General features: G+C 46.3%; 1 protein-coding gene and 1 long non-coding RNA gene across 4 annotated transcripts in view; one reads left to right on the forward strand and one right to left on the reverse strand.

Moving 5' to 3' along the window:
• The window catches only part of LOC121478840, a 106,021-nt gene that overhangs the window by 75,149 nt on the left and 9,778 nt on the right, over positions 1-21,094 (reverse strand). For all 3 annotated transcript variants that reach the window (XR_005984593.1, XR_005984595.1, XR_005984594.1), the window contains exon 2: positions 2,441-2,545. This is a non-coding gene — a long non-coding RNA (uncharacterized LOC121478840). The remainder of the gene's footprint in view (positions 1-2,440; positions 2,546-21,094) is intronic.
• The window catches only part of BFSP2 (beaded filament structural protein 2), a 59,667-nt gene that overhangs the window by 9,091 nt on the left and 29,482 nt on the right, over positions 1-21,094 (forward strand). The window lies entirely within an intron of this gene.

Consider the following 21,094-nt stretch of genomic DNA (forward strand, 5'->3'; position numbering starts at 1 on the left):
AAAGAATAGACCTTAGAATTCCTTCAATTTATCTTATGTGGAGATGACTTTGGAACCATGGAAATATTTTACAGAATTATAAAAGTGATTTTTAACCACAGTAAGTTGGACATCCCTCGTGGGATGCAAATAAGTACTGAAAAAAGAATCTTAAATCACTTTCAGTAATCATATTGTTGGTGGCATTGTTCCTATTATTCTAATACTGGTGTGTGTGTGTGTGCGTGTGCGTGTGTGTGTGTGTGTGTGTGTGTGTGTGTGTACTGTGGGATAAAGCTGAAGAGTAATTCTATTTGTGTCATTGAGAATCGAGATTTTTAGTATGGGTAAAAACAGAGACACTTGTAAGGCAGATAAAATTTAGTGACAATTCTCTAGTCCTGAATTTGAATTGGAATTATCAGTGTAAAATCATGGTGTATGTGATCCTAAAATAAATATATGACCATTTCCTAGCTCCAGCCAGTGAAATGAACTAGAAACAATTGCCAATAGCAATGAGCATTTTTAGCCTCAGATTTCAGTCACTGTCATCTTTCATTAGAAGAACTGAGGCTCTTTAGAGAAATGGCTGAATCCAAGTTTGGGAGCAGGAAGTGTAAGATATGAATCTTAAACATTTCATCATACCAAAACCAAGGAAGCTATAAAGAACTACTAGAGTCATGTCAAAAGACTTAGGAGCCAAATTGAACAAGCTCCCACTAAACAAAGATGGCTATGTATCAATAAGAATATTAACTGCAGGGGTGCCTGGGTGGCTCAGTTGGTTAAACATCTGCTTTTGGCTCAGGTCCTGATCACAGAGTCCTGGGATTGAGCCCTGTGTGGGGCTCCCTGCTGGTGGGGAGTTTGCTTCTCCCTCTCCCTCTGCCCCTCCCTGCCACTTGTGTGCTCACTCTCTCAAATAAATAGATAAATTGTTCATAAAAAGGAAAAAAAAAAGGATATTAACTGCTAAAAGAAGAGAAAGAATATTAACTGCTATGAATTGAAACATCAAATATGTTTAAATCTATGCATTCAGTATAACACAAAAAAAATCCCACTTATTGGTTGCCTTGGAGTCTGCTGGGGAACCAACTCATTATTTTGAAACTGACAAATAATGAGAAAAAATTAGGAATTTTTCCTGCCTTTCCTATAAGAACTGCAGATCTTTTAAAAGAGCTGAAGAGAAAATTATCCTTTTATAGAAATATTACCTCAAAACAACAAATAATGTAACTATTATTTTATTTATATTTATAACTCCTATTAATCATTAAAATAAAATTCAAATATCACCACTTTGCCACCATAACAAAATAATGGATCTAGGCAATAACAATCATCAAATGGCTACTAATATTACAAAAAAAGAGACCAGCAAACATGTACCTCCTGGTGGAGTACACAACATCACCTATGATGTAGTCTTACCAGAAAAGAAAAAAGAAAAAGAGAACTGAATGTGATTGAGCCTCAAAATAAAACTGCTAATTTACAGAAAATACAGGGACCAGAAGAAGATGTTAAATGACACTACCAGGATGAAATTAGCAAAACACAGACCGTGGGAAACTATAGAATTAAACACCCAATTTTTTCAACAAGCAAACATTGCAAGGCACAAAAAGGGAGATAAGGGGGAAACCTATAAATTAAAAGAGATAAAACTGACATATCAACCCACTGAAATGAACATTATTTGAACCACTATTCAAGCAAACTGAAAAAATAGACAATTGAAGGAAGATTAACTGAGCATTTGAGAAATTGTTATTAATGTTTAGATGTTATTTTTAGATTTTTGAAGTCATTTTTTAATTTTTTTAAAAGATTTTTTATTTATTTGAGAGAGAGACAGAAAGAGCATGAGCAAAGGGAAGGGCAGATGGAGAGCGAGAGGCAGACTCCCCACTGAGCAGGGAGCCTGACATGGGGCTCTATCCCAGGACCCTGGGATCACGACCTGAGCCAAAACCAAGAGTCAGACACTTAACTGACTGAGCCACCCAGGGACCCTGAAGGTTATTTTTTAAAGCATCATTATAATCTAACAATACATATTGAAATATCTAAAGAAGAAATAATGCTATCTGAGATTTGTTCAAAATGATCCAAGGCAGAGTAGAAATATGAAGGGATATATAGGTGAAACAAAACAGGCCATGCATTTGTAATCACTGGAGCTGGGTGATGGGTATTTGGATGAAATAATGTATGTAAATTGTTACACGCATAGTCAATGCCCAATTAAGTTTGTGGAATTGAATAAATGAGAAGCTACAGACATTAAGTGAGTAGTAACATAAACAACTGTGTTTACATACTTGTATTCATGAGTTGTTCAACACACCCATCCCACAGGAGTTTAGAGAAGAGAAAGAATATTGGATGGTCCTCAGTGCGGGTACACCAGGAGGTTGAGTCTAAATGTGGGACCCAAAGAACATACCAGAAGATGGCCCTTCAGACCAGGATCCAGCATGGACAAGGGTTGAGAGTCAGAATCCAGCCTGACCATCTGCAGAGCAGTCTATGCATGGGGCAGACTTCTCAACTGTCAAAGAGAAATTTTGCACTGAATACTTGTTAAAAATCAGTAAGACATATTTTATTCAGACTACTGCAGTAGGGGAGAGACATTTCAGTATAGAATGGAGCTCAACTCACTGAAACAAAAAACAAAGCTTTTTAAATGCTGGGTGTGCTAAAGGAAGAGTACTGAAGGGGATTAAGGGAGGGAGTGGTCTATGTGATTAGGCCATCTGTGTTTGCTAATTGGCACTTATCCAGAAGAGAAACACACTTCTCATAGCTTTATGACAGGAGCAAATTAGAGGAAGACGCCCACCAAAGTCAGCATCCAACCCTCCCACAGGGGCTGGGAGATAAGGAGCTATCTCCCTAGAAGTGTGCATTTCACAGAGATTGTTTTCAGGTCCTTGAAGAAAGATTCTGGGTTGTAGGAGATTTACATCTCCAAGGGGCAGATAAAGGATTTACAATTCCAAGTTTCCTAAAATAACTGCCAAGGAAGAGGGGGGTCAGAGGCCTCTTGACAGGTTTTAGCTGGAATAGAACAATAAATTCTTTTGGCAGCATTGACCTTTCTCAAGCAAGCATTTTAAGGGAGGTAGGTGCATGCTAGGGACCTGGTCTGGGGCTGACAGAAGCCATGTCAGAGTGTGATCAGATTCCTTAGTGTGGGGGGCTAGATGACGTCATTTAAGCTGAGAGTTTTCATTCTCATCACCAAGCACCAAGCTCTTTCTGGTCTCTGCTCTGTTCCTCTCACCTCTCTATTCCAAGACCAAGTGCAGAATGGGCATGCCATGGTACACAAAAGGCAGCCAACAAATGGTTGGGCAGCCAAGGCTGAATATGGAACCAGCCTCAAGATTTTAAATCAGAACCCCGAAGGGAGCAGAGAGCTCCCTTAAAATCTTACACCACACTGCAATACAAGCAACAACTTCAATGTCCAATACAGCTAAATAACACATCAGAATCCTCTGCAGCTAGAAAAAAAAAAAAAAAACAAGGAAACTTATTATATAGCAAGGTGGGACTAGCACCTATATATATATTATAAAATATATATAAATATATATATTATAAAAAGGCAGGCTGCAAAACCCATGTGTGCTGTGTTACTATTTGGGTCTCCTTAATGCAAGAGAGCAGACTGTCTGGAAGCATGCACAAGGGGTGGTAGCAAAGTATGCTTCTAGTGAGGACTGGAGACAAGAGTAGAAGCAGGTGTACTTTGGGATATGTATACTTTTTGCAGTGTTGGAATGTTTTACCTACATTTTAAAAAATGAAATAATAAAACTCCTGCCAGCACCCTAGGGTGGGTGGGGGTGTCCCAACCAGGTTCAGGTTAGATGAAGCCCTCATAGTGTCACAGAAGCTACTGACGTGTCCCAGGGGGAGAGGAGAAAACTCATCTCCACACTCTCCTCTCAAAGCAAAAACCCAACAAATTAAATAAGCATGTATAGGAGCAATAGGAAAGACTTCATAGTGGGCTACTCTCTCCAGAAGAGCTAAATTAAAATTTAATCCAGGCAGCTGACACAAGTATCAAGGACAAACGTGGTGGCTCTTTACAGAGAATTGTCAAAAGAATGGGTGAACTAAACAGAATGCTACGCAGGGCCCCCAGCATTCCTCCAGAGGGTTTATGCAGATCCACTGAAGTTGAGGACTCAATTTAGAGAAATAAAACCTAGCTTATCATCGTCTGGCTAGGGAAATGCACATAAAGACTCATTTATCTGGTTGTAAACGAGCTAATAGAGCTGACTGTCACAAATGCATTATTCAGCAGAAATGTGAAGTTACTTCAGCTGCTATCAGTAGGTAATGAAAAGCTGTGCACAGGGAGTGGAAAGCTCCATCACAAAACCAACCTGCTATCAGAAAACAACTTGTAACTTCTATTTATTTATTTCAAAGGCCAATGATTAACCGTCTAAAATAAGCCAGAGAAAACACCACAGTATGGAGAGAGAAATCAAGTTAGAAAGGCCCCCTCAGGAGAGTCTGGACAAAGTTGTGCAAGAGGCAAGTTACCATGCCTGAATTCTAAGTGCCCACACCTGTCTGCCCACCAGGACCCTGCTCCTCCCTGCCTGCACCCCTCCCCCTCACGCACGCTTCCCAGCCCCTCCTCCTGGCCCTGCTGCCTGGAGCACTTCCAAGCATCATCCGCAGGTTGCAATTGGGCCACATCTTCTTCATCTTCATATCCACTAGGCAGGGAAGCGTCCTTTCCTCAGGCCCACTCCCAGCCACCTCTGAGGAGGAAGCTGATCTCACACCTGGGTTTATTATGTACTTGCCAAGGAAACCTGGGCATGTCTCTTAACTTAGAGCCTCGGTGTATCTGCATGATGAAGGTGCAAACTCTCTCCTGCAATGTTGTGAGGAGTACATGAGACCAGGAGGTGAAGCCCTGGGGTGTCCTGGAGGGCCACTGTCCCTGTCCCTGAGGAGCACTGCTTGGAAGTGAATTGCTTCTTGTGGTCATTCAGACCACCTGCAGGTGACTGGGAATAAGTCTGGACCCCCAAGGCCAGCCCTACCAGGCACTGACCCTGACATCCTGGGGGTTTTGCCCACATACCAGCCACCCCCTGGAGCAGGCACAGATACTCTAGGGATGCTACAGGTTCCCCTCCAATGACTCCTAAACAAAAGCATGTCCTGTGACAAGACTCATGAACACGATACTGTCCACACAATGAACTGCAGGCCTCAGATTTGACACTCATTTTGTGTGACACAAGTATTAACAAGAACTTCCACTCCCATGTCCTTTGATCCTCTCCACAATGTCTGTGTCACCCAGGAAGAGGGGATTATGCCCACTGAATTAGTCTGCTGGGGCTGCCATAACAAAGCACCAAAGATGGATGGCTTCAACACCGGAATTTATTCCCTTAGGGTCTAGAGGCTGGAAGTCTGAGATGGAGGTGTCAGCAGGGTTGTTTTTCCTGAGGCATCTCTGCTTGGTTTGTTGACGGCTGTCCTCTCGCAACGTCTTCAAAGGGTCTTCCCTCTGTACATCTGTGCCCAAATTTCCTCTTTTCATAACCAGTGGAACTGGGTTAGGGCCCACCCTCAGAGCATCATTTTGACTTAATCATCTCTTTTTTTAAAAGATTTTTTTTTTTAATTTGACAGAGAGTATGCACCGAAGAGCACAAGCAGGGGGAGCAGCAGAGAGAGAAGGAGAAGCAGGCTCTCCACAAGCAGGGAGCCCAATGTGGGGCTCAATCCCAGGACCCTGAGATCATGACCTGAGCCAAAGGCAGACAGACGCTCAACCGCTGAGCCACCCAGGCATCCCCTTAATTACCTCTTTAAAGGCTCTATCTGGGGCGCCTGAATTCTAAGTGCCCACACCTGCCTCAGTCAGGGCAGGTGGCTCAGTCAGTTGAGTGTCTGCCTTCTGCTCAAGTCATGGTCCCAGTGTCCTGGGATCAAGTCCCATGTCAGGGTCCCTGTTTTGCAAGGAACCTGCTTCTCCTCCACCCCTCCCCCCACTCATTCTCTCTTTCTCTCTCTCTCTCAAATAAATAAATAAAAATCTTTAAAATAAATAAAGGCTCTATCTGCAATCACTGAGGTCCTAGGAGTTGGGACTCCAACATATGAATCTGAGGACACAATTCAGCCCATAACCCCCCTTTTATAGACAAAGAAACTGAGGCCTATAGAGATTAAGTTCCCCCTTTTTTTTTTCTTTTTTTATTTATGATAGTCACACAGAGAGAGAGAGAGAGAGGCAGAGACACAGGTAGAGGGAGAAGCAGGCTCCATGCACCGAGAGCCCGACGTGGGATTCAATCCCGGGTCTCCAGGATCGCGCCCTGGGCCAAAGGCAGGCGCTAAACCACTGCGCCACCCAGGGATCCCTTAAGTTCCCCTTTGAATTAGTGTTCCAGCCAGCACCAACTCAATGTTATTTCCACCCCCAAATTATTATAAAAACCTCCTGTTGTACTCCTTTGTAAGACCAGGGTCAGTCCTGCCTTAGACCCCAGGTCCTAAAAGCATATATACTCTAAGTGCCCACTGTTTGATAAGACAGAGTCATAGTCAATAAGGGCCATACTCTGTGAGGAGTTTAAACACTAGAATGGGCCTCCTTTTTCTCCTCTTCTCTCTCTCTCTCTTTTAATTTGGAAAAAACCGTCAGAAACAGTGATTGATCCTCAGCCAAGCACTCTAACTGGAACTAACTGCTGTAGCTAGAATGCATGAGGTTGGGTGGCTTCCAGCTTGTCAGGCAGCTCAGTATGAGGACTTGAAAGTTTAATAGCTTTGCTGCCAGGAAATTGTGCAGCACCCCCCTCCATTGCCCCTGGGATTTCTACTTTTCTTTTTCAGTGATTTCAATGCTCAGAAAAATGTGCTGAGCAGTCGGCCCTTGAGGCAGAACGTCTATATCTGAGCAGAGTTCAGGAGCTCCCTGAGGAGCACCACTCTAGTGTGCGTGGGAGGAGGCCTCCTCCCAAAACTCATGCGAGCATCAGTGCTCTCCACAGACTTCTGGGCTGGGTCCCTGTCTCCTGCAGGGTGATCCCCTCTACCATTCAGTTCCAAGTACTTCTTGAAAACCTAGGGAGTCCTCAAGGGCCACACCTAGTGGGAGGGGCCCCTAGTGCCAACCCCCATGGGACCTGGTCTGGGGGTGAAGCATGCACCTGCTAAAGCCAGAGAGACCACTGAGAACACACCTCTCAGTGGACAAAGTCCAGTTATTGGCTTGCTGTAGCAATGAGAACCTGGGACATCTCAGGAAGAAGAAGTTGGAGGCGCTTGATTTGAGGTCCGGGCTTGTGCTGGGTGATTTGGGGGAAAGGTTCAGAGCAAGGACTTGCTCTGCATCTGATGCTGCCATCTGATTAGGGGCAGTATGATGACTAGATATCCCTCAGATTTTATCCAGGAAATGGGAGGGATGAAGCAGGCCTTAGTAAACAGTAGTAAACCTCATCACTTGGGCTGGCTGTAAGGGGGATGCTGAGTTTTGTGGCTGCAGAGCATCCTTGCCTCTCTGTCCACATATGATCACAGCAGGTCTTGTCTCTGTCTCTTTCCATCAGGATCACAAAGTGATCCTGTTTGGTTATGGCTGCTACTGTATGCATGTTCAGAGCAGGTGAGAGTAAAATGGCCTATTGGCTGCCAGGGGCCGAGGTGTAGTTTCCTGGCTGTCACGTGACTTAGGGCCCACTCCATGCCTTGGGGACCCACACTCCTGCCTGTCTCACCCTTCTTTCCCCCAACAGTCTATCTTGACAGTCATGTGCATAAGCAGTAAATGATGGGTAACTGTAGGGGAGTGCTTCAGACTGAGCACAGTCCAGGCCCAGCTTTACCCTTACCAGAAGGGAGGCCTTGATCCAGTTACTAACCCCCTGAGAGTGAGTTTATCTCCAAGTTATGAGAGAATGATCCCTATTTCATGGGACGTTGTGAGGACTCTGAGAGATAATATAGGTAAGTAGAATGTAAGCCTCAGGAAGACAGGAATGAGCTTCTCTCACTCCCTGATCTTTCTCTGGTACCCAGGATAGTGCCTGGCACACAACGGATACACAACGGTTCCAGAATAGCTACATCAACACGTGGAAGAACCCAGCAAAGTAATCAGTTAATACAAGGTAGCTGTGTTAGTTCGCTAGGGCTGCCATAACAAAGCACCACAAAGTGGGTAGATTAAACAGCAGAAATATATTCTCTTCTGTTCTGGAAGCCAGAAGTTGGAAATGTAGGTATTGGCACAGTTGGTTCCTTCTGGCTCTGTGAGGGAGGCTCTGTTCCGTACCTCTCTCCTACCTTCTGGTGGTGGCTGGCATCCTTGGCATTCCCTGGCTTGTAGATCCACTGTTCCCATCTCTGCCTTCCCTTTCCCTGGGTGTCTGTGTCCCAATTTCTCTCTCTTTTTTAAAGATTTTATTTATTTATTCATGAGAGACAGAGAGAGAGAGAGAGAGAGGCAGAGACACAGGCAGAGAGAAAAGCAGGCCCCACGCAGGGAGCCAGATGCAGGGACTCGATCCTGGAACCCCAGGATCACGCCCTGGGCCAAAGGCAGGTGCTAAACTGCTGAGCCACCCAGGGATCCCCAATTTCCCTCTTGTGTGGACACCAGTCACACTGGCCTGGGGCCCACCCTAATGACCTCCTCTTGACTTGATGACATCTGCAAAGATCTTATTTTCATTTTTTTTTTTAAGATCTTACTTTCAAATAAGGTGACATTCACTGGAGATTAGGACTTCTACCTATCTTTTGAGTGGTACCCAATTCAACCCATAAGAGTAACTATTGGTTTTTTTCACATTATAGTCCTGATTTCCAACATTTTATCCTATTTCCTCAAGCGTCATTTTAAAAGGTTCCAGAATGACCACTAGTTCTGTACCTACTCCATTTCATTCTCACTTCTTTTTGCACTTGGCATCAGATTCCAATTCCTATCAAACCACAGGGAACTTGAAGTTTAGAAAAGAAAGCCATGGTACAGAGAGACTGAGACAGCACTATTCATACAGTGGGAATAGAGTAAACATTACTAAGTTGCTGTGTGATCTTGGATAAGTTACCCCACCTCTCGGAACCTCAGCTTCCTCAACTGTTAATTGAAGAGATTGGGTCAAACTGACGTCTCCCTGCAGATACACAAGGAATACGCCGTATTCCCATCCCTAACCCTGGTGAGCAGGTGGTCATTTTACCCAGCCCCTTTCAAGGACGTGAAGATGCCAAATACAGCTGACCCCCCTGTCTGTCTCCACTTCTGACTGCTAACTAGCTCTATGCCCTGTAGCAATCTCTTTTGCTCTGAGGCTCCTCATCTGTAAAATAAGAGGGTGGAATTCTCTGCTCTCCCAAGCCTCCAGCCATACACACCTATCTGTCAGGGCTCATCATTGTCTCTGAGCAGTGCAAAGCCTAAAAAGAAGCAGCACTCCAGGGCCCAGTTCCCTAACCCTCTGTGGCTCAGCTGACTGGCTGGCTGGGACCAGGAACAATCAGTACGTGTTGGCCACTCCTTCACTTCTGAGGGTCAGGTGGCAGCCTATGCCCCACCACTGGGGAAGCAACAGTGTTATTCCGCACCCCCAGGGTTCTCCAACCCTGGCGGGGGAGCCCCTGTTGATAGGGAAGTCCCAGACTGCTGCCTCTGACCTGGTTCTCTTAGTAAATGGGGCCACCTTCTAGCTGCCCCAAGCATTATCTTGCATACCTAGTCACCAGGTTGCAAAATGTCATTTGTGTTAAGTTTTGGATGACTATAATCATCCCTTCACTGCCGACAGCACCCTGATCTGAAAGGCCAGGCCACGCAGTTCACGCTGCCCTGCAGTCTGTTTATGTGAGTATTTCCACAATGGCTCCCAATTTCCTGAGGATTATAAATCAACCATAAAATTTCACTTTGCCTTGAGACTTTGCATATATTAGCCAGCAAGTCTGCTTTTACTCTATCCTGCTTCCGTTTATGATGGAGAAATCATCCCCTCCTTTTCTCTTAGTTGCATTATCTGTGGTTTTGAGTCTTAGGTTAGACCTTGAGTTTGGAGTCAGGGGTCCTGAGTCCCCCTAGTCTCAGCTCATCAAATGCTTCACCCAGGTCCCTAATCTCTCCTCCCTGCAGCTTCCTTATCTGCAAAAGAAGAGAGATAATTACACCTGCCACCATGGCCCCGACCCCTTTGAAATTGAAGGAGAATAACATGAGTGGAAAAAGGCTTTGTCAGTGTCAGAGATTAGGCTGCAGATTCTCAGTCCGTGGGTGTAATTAGTGTCACATGTAAGTACAGAATCTTCAGTGATGTTGGCATGCGTTGGCCCTGCCTCCCTCCTCACCAGCAGTCTTGACAGTGTAATATTTGTCATGGTAGCTGCTGTGGGGTTGGCACAGAATTCAGTTTTATTATGTTCATTCATTAGGCTTTGAAAGTGGGTCTACTGTATACCAGGAACTATGGGAATTCAAATATACTGAGTCAAAATTCTCAGACTCCAGGACCTGAAGGTCTAAGAGGGATGATGAGTTGAGCGCTTGCTACATGACAAGCACAGTCAGTGCTGGGCATACAATGGATGCAAACTGTACATTGACCAGGAAAGACTCATGAGACATAGTTATAAAAGCAGCTTTGGTTTGGTGGTGCCTGGGTGGCTCAGTTGGTTAAGCATCTGACTCTTGCTTTCAGCTCAGATCATGATCTCGGGTCGTGAGATGGAGCCCCAAGTTGGACTCTCTGTTCAGTGGAGAGTCTGCTTCTCCCTCTACCCCCCTCCCACTCGTGCTCTCTTTCTCCCCCCCAAAAAATAGATAATATATTTTTTAAAGCTTTGGTTTGAGAGAAACCTCTTCCAAGGTCCCTTTTGACCTGCTCATTGGGTGGTAAATACTGTCTCTTTCCCATGGTTGAAAACATGCATGGTCTCATGACTTTTCTGATTACTTGTTGGTAAGTAAAAATTCCATGCTCATCTTAAGTAATCAAACACAGTCTCAAGTCAGTAAATAGAAGGTCTAGTCGGCATATCATTCAACACGACGACCCTCATTCCTCCCCCCACCTTCCCAGTTAGGCCCAGTGCCTCGCCCTTTCTTGCAGTTCTCCTACCCTCACTTCCCACTGCTGTTTCAACCTGACCAGGGTACAGGCAAGGAGAGAGGAGAGGCAAAGAGGACTGCAGAGTCTTTCTTGAGACATGCTGTTGGGAGGTGGCTTCACAGTGTCTGGGTCTGGGTGAAGTTTAATCCAGATTCTTTCTCTCAGAGACCCTCTTCTGGGTTCTTCTAAAACCCCCCTGCAGGACCCATGGCAAGGAGAGGCCCTCTTTCAGCTGCTGCCTGCGTGGCAGCCCCTCACCCTTGCAGGCTGCCCTCTTGGGCAGGACCCCTCTCAAATGAGCCCAGGCTGACATGCCTGTCCCAGGCTCGCCCTCTGTGCCCAGGATGGGTCCACTGTAGGGGAATGCAAGAGGGGCACAGGGACTTCCCAGTCTTGGTTCGGGCCAGTTAACATCATGTTGTTACACATACATTTCTTCTAATCATCCTGCAACCCTGGACAGCAAGTTTCCTCATCCCCAGGATACAAAAAGGGAGACTTTTAGAACACCACAATCCCTAAGTCACAAAGACAGGGTTTGAAGCCCTGTCTCTCTAGTCACAGCAAGTGGTGTCCCCACAAGTCCTTGCTACTGGACTCTAAAGGACAAAGGACCTGCCCTGGGGCCTGGAGTAAGCCATCATACCTCTCTGTGCCTTAGGTGTTCATCTTTCATGATCTCCAACAGCTCTTTATATTCTAAGACCATGTCATGAAACTGCTAAATTGAAGTTTCCTAGAAGCAGATGGAGGAGAATTCTGCAGAAGCCTTACCCCCACCTCAATGTGGGGGGCAACCCACCGCTTAGCTTTCCACTTCTTGCTCTAACACCCTATGTCTCCTATGGGCATGGACCTTAGAACAAGTGTGGGGAAGAGAGAAACACCATTTAAATAGTGCTGGCATTCTGCTCCCTCCGTGTTAATCTCCATTGGAGACTAACACAGCTAACATTTATTGAGCACCTACCATGTCCCAGAATTTGTTCTGAGGTTCTTGCATATTTTAATTCACTCGACCTCACAACCCTATGAGGCCAATACTTTCATGACTGCTTTTTTAAAGACGAGGAAACTGAGGTATAGAGCAGCTAAATAACTTTTTTCCAAGGTCACATGGCTAGGCAGTGATAGAGACAAGACTTTCAACTTGGGCAGTTTGTTTCCAAAGCCTGTGTGCCCAGCTCTGCTTGAGAGACAGACCAGGGCTGGAGGCATCCTTACCCCGGAGGGCTTCTGGGATGCGAGCAGGGGGCTGAAAAGCACACTCATCCCAGACAGATTCCCAAGAAGCAGAGCCCAAGTCCAGGATTCTATAGTGCGGGACATACTCTGGAGGTGCTCCCAGGCGAGATGGGTGAGGGAGGAACCGACAAGAGAATCTCCTTTGCTCAGGTCACAGCTTCAGCCTGATTCCAGGGAACCCAGGAGGGGAGCTCCACCTCGGAGCTGTCCCAACCCCCAGCAAGGGAGCTGGCTTTCCCGCCCCGTACCTGCAGGTCATTCCCAAAGCACTAGTCCAGGGGAACTGGGAAGTGGGCTCTGCAGGCCTCAGGGCACTGCTCCAGACGGAGCCCAAGTGCAGGCTGTGGGAAGGGGAAAGCCGCGGATCCCAGGAGCATACAGAAGTGGTTTTCGAAAGCCCACGGGGCTGAGCAGCCACCCCTGAAAGAGGAAAGTAGAGCTGCTCATTTGGTTTAAGCCTCAACAAGTCCCCAGGGAGAAGACAAATTCCTCTGACTCTGGCCAGCGCCCAGGAAACAAATGTAGTCAGGAGCAACCATCTCTGAAGAGCCCCCTTAGGGCAAATACAAAGTACCCCTGGGAGATCTCCTGCCACTGTGACCATGACCGTGACCATGACCCTGAGCCCAGGCCTGACCCACCCCTCCATGCCTCCACCACACTCACGGCGCTTCCACATCCCAACACTGCCTGTCCTGCTTTTCCTGGCCCCAGACCTGAGTCTACAGCCAACCCCACTCCATCTTCATCCCTATGGCCCAAGAGGCCTTTTCTGGAGCTCTGGAGGTGCTCCCCTGCCTTCCACCTTGTCACTGCCCGCCCATCTCTGTCCTGTCTTCCCTGCCGGCCTCCCCCTCTGCATTTTAGAGGCCCACTGCCTGCCACATGCTATGCTAGATTCCTTCGCCTAGTTGTCTTCTTTATGTTATCCCACTGTTTTCTTCTTAATTATGAAATAGTTCAAACATAAAAAAATGGGTGCTCAACATCCAGAATTGTCAATCTTAATGTTATTTGCTACAGACCTGTTATATTGAAACATGAAACCAAAGATTTCAATGGAAACCTCATTTGTGCCCTGTCCTGATTCCATTCCCCTCCCCAGGGGCCACCACTGCTCTAAATTTGGCGTTTATCATTCCCACCAATGTTGTTCCAGTTTTACTCTACATGTACATAAATCCTTTATAGGATTGTTTTGTATGATTTTAAAACTTTATGTTAAGCTGTATCATACTGTGTATTAGGGTTCTCCAGAGCAACAGAACCAATAGGTTTATACAGAGAGAAAGAGATTTATTTTAAGGAATTGGCTCACAGGATAATGGAGGCTAGGAGTTCCAAATTAAGGGGTCAGCTGGTTGGAGACCCAGGAAAGAACCAATATCTCTCTTCAAGTTCAAAGAACATTTGATGGCACAATTGCTTCCCCCTGGTAGGTTTGTGGAGTGGGGTGGAAGGGATACTCAGTCTTTGATCTATTAAGGCTTTCAACTGATTGGATGAAGCCATCCACATTACAGAGGGCAATCTACTCAAAGTCCACTGATTTAAATGTTAATCTCAGGGTGCCTAGGTGGCTCAGTGGTTGAGCATCTGCCTTTGGCTCAGGTCCTGGTCCCAGGAGTCCTGGGATCAAGTCGCGCATCAGGCTCCCCGGGGGAAGCCTGCTTCTCCTTCTGCCTATGTCTCTGCCTCTCTCTGTGTGTCTCTCATGAATAAATAAAAATAGAATCTTTAAAAAGATTTAAAAATAAAAATAAATATATGTCAATCTCATCCAAAAACACCCTCACAGAAACATCTAGAATAATATTTGACCAAATCTGACCACCATGGCCAGTTGACACATAAAATTAACCACCGCATAGTATTTCCTTCTGCAACTTGCTTTTCTCACTTCTCATTTTGTTTTTGAGAATTATCACGTTGACACATGTAGCATTTTATTGTATATACACCACAGGTTATGAATTTTTTATTGGTGGATGTGGGTTGCTTCCACTCTTCTCTGTCACAAAAAGGAGACGGCATAAACCTTCTCATACACACATGGGAGAGTTTCCCTAGGTCAGAGGTGGGCATACCGTAAGCAGGTCACATCCAACCAGGTACCTACTTTTATAGATAAAGTTTGATTGGAATGCAGTCACATCTGTTCATGTAATTGTCTAGGGCTATTTTCACCCTACATGGGCAGGATTGTGTAGTTGCCTCAAGCATAGTGGCAAGGCAAGATGGGTGCATGAGGATATGCGTGCCCGGGCGAGGGTAGCACTGAGAAAAATAATCAAGCAACTAACATTCATCCTGCAGGCCTGAGGATATGCAGTTGGGAAATAAAATAATTTGGCTATCTACCGAAAACTTCTGACAGTCAGGGGCACCTATGTCGTAATTCCTAGCCGAAAGCCCCTATATTTCACACAGGCATCAGTAAAGTAGGTCAGTAACTAACCTGGTTTGGCATCTTCCCTTTGACCTTAGAAAATAAAACACCTGTGATTATAAGAGAGTGCAAATGTGTGAAAGAGAAACTCCACAACTGACAGAGCAAGAAATAGAGCTTTATTATTTAAAGTTACCAAGATGGCCAATAAATATAGGAAACAGGCGGTGGCATGTGAGTGAGCTAAATCTTCATTTGTCGGCTGGGATGTCAATAAGTGATGTCTGTGGCAGATAACTCAATAAAAAAATTGTAGAAATATGGGGCAAGCTCTGGACAAATGAAAAGCAGAAGCTGCCAGGAACTGGGGCTGTGGCACAAGCAGAATGTGAGGCAGGGAACACTTTTCTGCACCCGCATGTCTTTTCAGCATTGTTGCATTTTGTAATCAAATGTGTGTTACTCTGATACCTTTTCAGTTAAAATGCAAAGGTTCAAACCAGAGCAAAACTCCTAAAATGTTTATAGATAAAGTGAGACCTTTGTAATAATCTCGGACAGGAGTGGAGGTGGGCAGGATAGAGATTTTTAAATTTAGCCATGAGATTTTAGTTGTAGAAGGGGGGAGACAGGGGACCACTGTTCTAGTCTCTCTCTACCTTTATATTATAGTTTTACCGAGTTGAAAAGTCCCATAATATAAAGTGGGGGTTTTTTAAGGGAAAAAAAGAGCGTGGGTTGTGGAGCCCAGGAGACACCAATGAAATTCAGCTGGGCCACTTAGTGCTATGGGCAAGTCACTTGAACTCTCTGGTCTCAGCTCCTCATTTATAGGGTACATCTACCCCCATTCATATGGCCACTGGCGTTGGGAGTGGGGGTTAAGTGACCACCGCTGACTGTGAAGGGCTGATCATGGCATAAAATCTGGGTTTGATTTGTTTGGTTGCTTCTATTTCGGGTTTTGTGAAGTTTAGCTCTAAATTTTGAGTTCTTCTTGGGCATCTCTGTTAATTTGCATTCCTCAGCTAGCCTAATTCACCTTCCAAGTTAACAAATATTTAGTGTCCATGTGCCAGGCACTGAGCGGGGTACCAAGGAGGCAGAGATGGGAGGCTGTCTTTGTCCTAGGGACACACAGGTCAGTGGTGGGGTAAGAGGAAAAAAAAGGTCAGAATAAAATACAGCCTGACAACTTGCAGTGATAGAGATATGCCCACGGGGGATCTGGGGTGTACAGAAGTTGCCCAGGGTTGCCTAAGCTGGGTTTTGAAGGATGGCTAAGAGTTTACCTGGCAAAGTAGGAAAGCATGGAGGCCAGGTGGCATGGTTCAGTCATGACATACAGAGGTAGCAGCATGAGTTACTGGTTCTGAAAGCTGGAAAGGCCTGAGTCTGTTCAGAAAAATAGTTCAGTTCACAGCAGGAGAGTGAAGAAGACATAAAGCCCAAATCGTACGGGTTTATTCAAGAGCATGCTCTTGAATAAATATGAGTCCAAATTTGCATCTTAGTAAGTCCTTATAGTAAAAAAGAGAAGGGGAAGCTGGAAAGCATTTGCTCTAAATCTAAAAAAGAGAGAAAGAGAGGGATGCCTGGGTGGCTCAACAGTTGAGTGTCTGCCTTCAGCTCAGGGCATGATCCTGGAGTTCTGGAATTAAGTCCCACAGTGGGCTCCCTGCAAGGAGCCTGCTTCTCCCTCTGCCTATGTCGCTGCCTTCTCTCTGTGTCTTGCATGAATAAATAAATAAAATCTTAAAAAAAAAAAAAAGGAGAGAGAGAGAGATCGATCAGCTGGCTGCCCAAACAGAGCCTCCCAGGGTCACTATCTTGATGTGCTCAGCACTCAAAACTCAGATTTTGTTGGGATGTCTGTAGAAAACTAGGCCCTGAATGGCTTGTCCATGACAAAGAAACCTTTGTGCTACATACACCCAGGACTAGGTAGGAATATACAGTGGTGGCTACTCTTTAGTGCCCAGCACTGGTGGCTGCTGTCCAAATCAAGCCCTCCTGTTTCCCAGGTAGCTGGAGCCAGGATGCTAAGAAAGGTCAGAACTAGTCCTGGGAGGGGTAGAGAGGTTTCTGGGGAAGATGAGACCTGAGAAGGGTTTTCTTCATCAAGACAGAGGGCAACCTACAGGGAACTGGGTATTCCTGATTACCCCCAAAATGGTTCATAACACCACCCACCAGCTCTGGCCTTTCATTCCATGCTCATCTGACCCCTTCTACAAAGACATTCTTTCCTCAGACAGAGCACAGTTTGATGATGAGGTCAATATCTATCTGCAGTACAGACTCAGAAATGTCCACCGTCCTAGCCTCCCGAAGTAAGACCCAACCTCAGCCATCAGGTGTCCAGATCCTCCCTAGATCCTCAATGGCTGTGACTGCATTCAGGGGCGAATGATACTGGAGTATGTTCAACTTCTCCATATTTTATGACATGCTCTCTCACTCCACTTGCAGCTGCAATCTTAAGTCAGTGTGCTTGGGCTTCATACTCTCCATCTCTGGGTACCAACAATCAGGTAAAACCACCAGAGAGATGACCAGGACTCGAACCAAGGCTGGGCAGTGGGGCAGGAATGAATGCAAGGGATTCATTGCATCCATCCTAAATGCAACATCGATGCAGGGGATTGTTGGTTTTCTGACCTGGGAGGTGAGGGAGGGGGAAGTGCTGGAGGTGATCTCAGGTTGGAGCCAGGGAGGAATCTGGATATTCCCTGAGAGTGGGAACCACATCTTCTCTGCCTTGGTTCTCCATGGAGAGGTAGCTCTATTGCTGAACTCAGTAATTCAATGGATACCTACTGTATTAGATCACTTAGGGAATAAAATAACAAGTCCTATGACCCAACCTGAGAAACTCTAGCATGTAGAGGTCAGATGAGGGAGTGAAGGAGACCGAGAAAAAAAATGGCCAGAGAAGTAGGAAGAAGGGCAGGAGAGAGCTATATCATGGAGGCCAAGAGAGAAAAGTACATCTTCTGTGACCAACATAGCTGGCAGGTCAAGATGAGCACAGAGAAGCAGCTGTTCAGCTTGGCAACATGGTGGTCTTCACCATCATGGTGAAGAAGCAGTTTCAGTGGGGCCTGGGGACAGATAATGATTTCTTGTTCACTTATTACTGGAATAAGTCATACCGAGCATTCACCCTAAACTTGAAAGTCAAATAAATGTGTAAAAGCTTTCCAGGGACTCTTATACCCTGCCTCTATCCCCTGCAAGTCGAATTCCCCAGACCCCCAGTCTTGCCCATCTCCTCCGCACACCCGCAGCTCCAGCTGCTGAGATGCCAATATCTTTAACTCTAAATAACCCATCAATTGTACAGCCTAGGGACTGTACATATTAAAGAAAGAATTCTTTTCTTTCCCTCTTTCCACAACTGCTCCATCACCAAAACCCATCCTTCTAAAAATGCTACTTGTCCTCACTTTTTTAAAACACAATAAGAAAAAAAAAAAAAAAAACACAATAAGGGTCAAATTCTTCACCTGCCCCCACCAGCATCATTTATTTTAATAACTACATCCATGGCAAGGAAACAGCAGTAGGAAGGGATAAGATCCTCATCATCATAGTACCAGTAGTCAGGGCTTTTTTCAAATGACTATGGACAGAAAAACCCGAAAGGGGGGAAAAAAAAACACCAAGCCACTAGATGGAAGTCTTCATTCAACCGCCTGTGTGGAGAAGCAGGAGCAGTGCCAGACTGCACACACCCACCAGATACATTCGACCATCCCTGGCCAAGTGCTCTGCTCTAAGGCAACGAGCAGAGATAATAGTGGCCGCCACGCACAGAATGCCTCCTCTGTGCCAGGCAGTCGGCCAAGGGCTTTACCTGCAGTGGCTCATTTAATCCTCACAGTTTCCCTGGCAGGTAGGGAGCAGTATTATCCTCATCTTACAGAGGAGGAGACCGAATCTTAGAATTATCCAAGTAGGGGCACCTGGGTGGCTTCGTGGTTGAGCGTCTGCCTTCGGCTCAGGTCGTGATCCTGGGGTCCTGGGATCAAGCCCTGCATTGGGCTCCCTGCTCAGCGAGGAGCCTGCTTCTCCCTCTGCCTCTCCTGTGGCTCATGCTCCCTCATGCTCGCTCATTCTCTCTCTCTCTCTCTCTCTCTCTCTCTCAAATAAGTAAATAAAATATTAAAAAAAAAAAAAAAAAAGAATTATTCAAGTAACTGGCCCAAGCCAGTGAGGGGAGGAGCTGGGTTCACGAGAGGTCATTGTCTACTAAGTGTGGTCGGGTGTGACTCTGATGTAGGAATGATCCAAAGAGGGAGGAAGGGAGTCAGCAAAGGTAGCACACACCCAGGAGCTCAGGCTAAAAACTTAGAAGTCATCCTTAATTCTTTTCTTTCCCTCTTTCCACAACTGCTCCATCACCAAAACCCATCCGTTCCTTCAGCAAAATAAGTCTTAAACCTGTCTGCTTCTCTTCGTGACCTCTGTAACTGCCCTAGTCAAAGCCCTAGTCATCAGCTCCCTGGGGCTCTTGCTGAGCTTCCTAGCTGGGCCCCAGCAGGGTCCTCTGCATCCTACAATCTTCCCTTCCCTCAGGACCCAGGGACCCCCCACTGCGCAGAGCATACCTGTGCCCAGCTCAAAACCTTTCACTGGCAATCTCACCTCCCTTCCCTTGCTCCCAAGACCCTCCCTCCTAGATCTGGCCTTTGCCTGTCTCTCTACTTGCATCCCCTACAGTAGCTGCTGATTCCCCTCCAACCAGCTCGGAGCCTGGCACAGGGGAAACAATGTGTGAAATAAATGAAGGCAAGAATGAATGAGTCAATAAATAAAAAAGCTTGTCAGAGGAAGGCATGTTTGAGATGAGCATTAAAGTGGGGTCAGGTTTCTCAGGTGGCAAAGCCTAGGAGTGCGAGGTGGTAAAACAGGATATCTAGGCAATGACACAGGCAAGGGCACGGAGGAATGCCAGGAGCAGCCTGGGAGGCAGCAGGAGCAGAACAGGAGGCAGGTCTGTGCAAAACTGGGGTTCTGCAAGCCGAGCGAGCACTGCGAGCCCCTGGAAAGCCTTTCAAACATAGATTGTGGGGCCACACCGCAGAGACTCTGACTTGGACATCTGAGGTAGGGTCTGAGAGTTTGCATTTCTCACAAGTTTCAGGGGGTGTTGATGTTGCCGGTCCAGGGAACACACTTTGAGAACCACTGGTACAAAGTGCGCTAAGGAACTCTACATGTGGAGGCGAGACAAGACAGTTCCAGGGAGGTCACTCAAGGCCACTGCGCACCAAGCCCGGAGCGGTCTGAGCTAACACAGGCCAGTAGTGAACCCGCCCTTGCCCCTTGCTGCGCCATCCCTGTCAGGACAAAGCCGGTGCCTACCCTGACTTCCCACTGCCCCCCCCCCATGATACCCAGCCCTGCTGTTCTCCTCCATTGAACTGTATGCTTTGAAGGCATCTTTTGTTTCTCTAGCAACGCTTCCAAATCCTGAGTCCTATTCCCTCGAGACCGCGTCTCTTTTTAACAAAAAAAACACCTGGTGGTGTTAAGTCATGTTGCACAGAGGAAATAATAATCATGTGCTGATGGTAGGAGTCAGCTCTGGGCAGAGGAGAGAGAGGAAGACGAGAGGTGGTCCCCTGCTGGCCTTCCCAGCACGCCAGGAGCAAGCTGCCAGCTGCCCACCCTTAAAGTTCGCCCTGCCGTGCAACTATTACACTGGTTCATACAAGAAAACAGGGCAGGAGTGGTTTCAGGGTTATGAGCAAGTACGCTTGGACTCCCAGCGTCAGCCTAGGGACTGTACATATTAATATTTGGAGTCTGTACTCCCTTCGCTCCTGGAAAGAGAAGATGATCAGAGAGGCGAAGTTAATTTGCATCTGCCTCAACCCTAAATCTGAGAGGACCGGGTAGCTAATGTGCAGGTCCTGCAGTTTTAAATGCAAATGACATTTCTTCTGCAGGCCTGACAGCAGAGCGCTCAGTCACCAAAGTTCTCCAGGCCCCCAGGGCCCCCCCCCCCCCCCCATCTGCTCAGCTCTGCTCAGCTTATGGAGCTCAACAATGAAAGCTCAGGAGACTGGCTTGGGAGATAGTTTGGTTTGTTTTGGTTTAATTTGGTGAGCTTCCTCATGCCAGTGGGGAAGATAGGTCTCTATCTTCATTATGCAGCCCAAAGAGGAGCCAGTCCTGGCTGTCCTGTTACAGGAAAAAGAGAAAAACAGTCCTCCCCAGTGAGTCTTTCCTTGATTCTGATGAGCCTTTTATTTTCCAAAGCTGGTGACAAAAATACGCACGCTTTGGAGTCATGGGGACCTGGCATGGC

The sequence above is a fragment of the Vulpes lagopus genome, chromosome 19, assembly GCF_018345385.1.
Source record: "Vulpes lagopus strain Blue_001 chromosome 19, ASM1834538v1, whole genome shotgun sequence".
NCBI classification, from domain to species: domain Eukaryota; kingdom Metazoa; phylum Chordata; class Mammalia; order Carnivora; family Canidae; genus Vulpes; species Vulpes lagopus.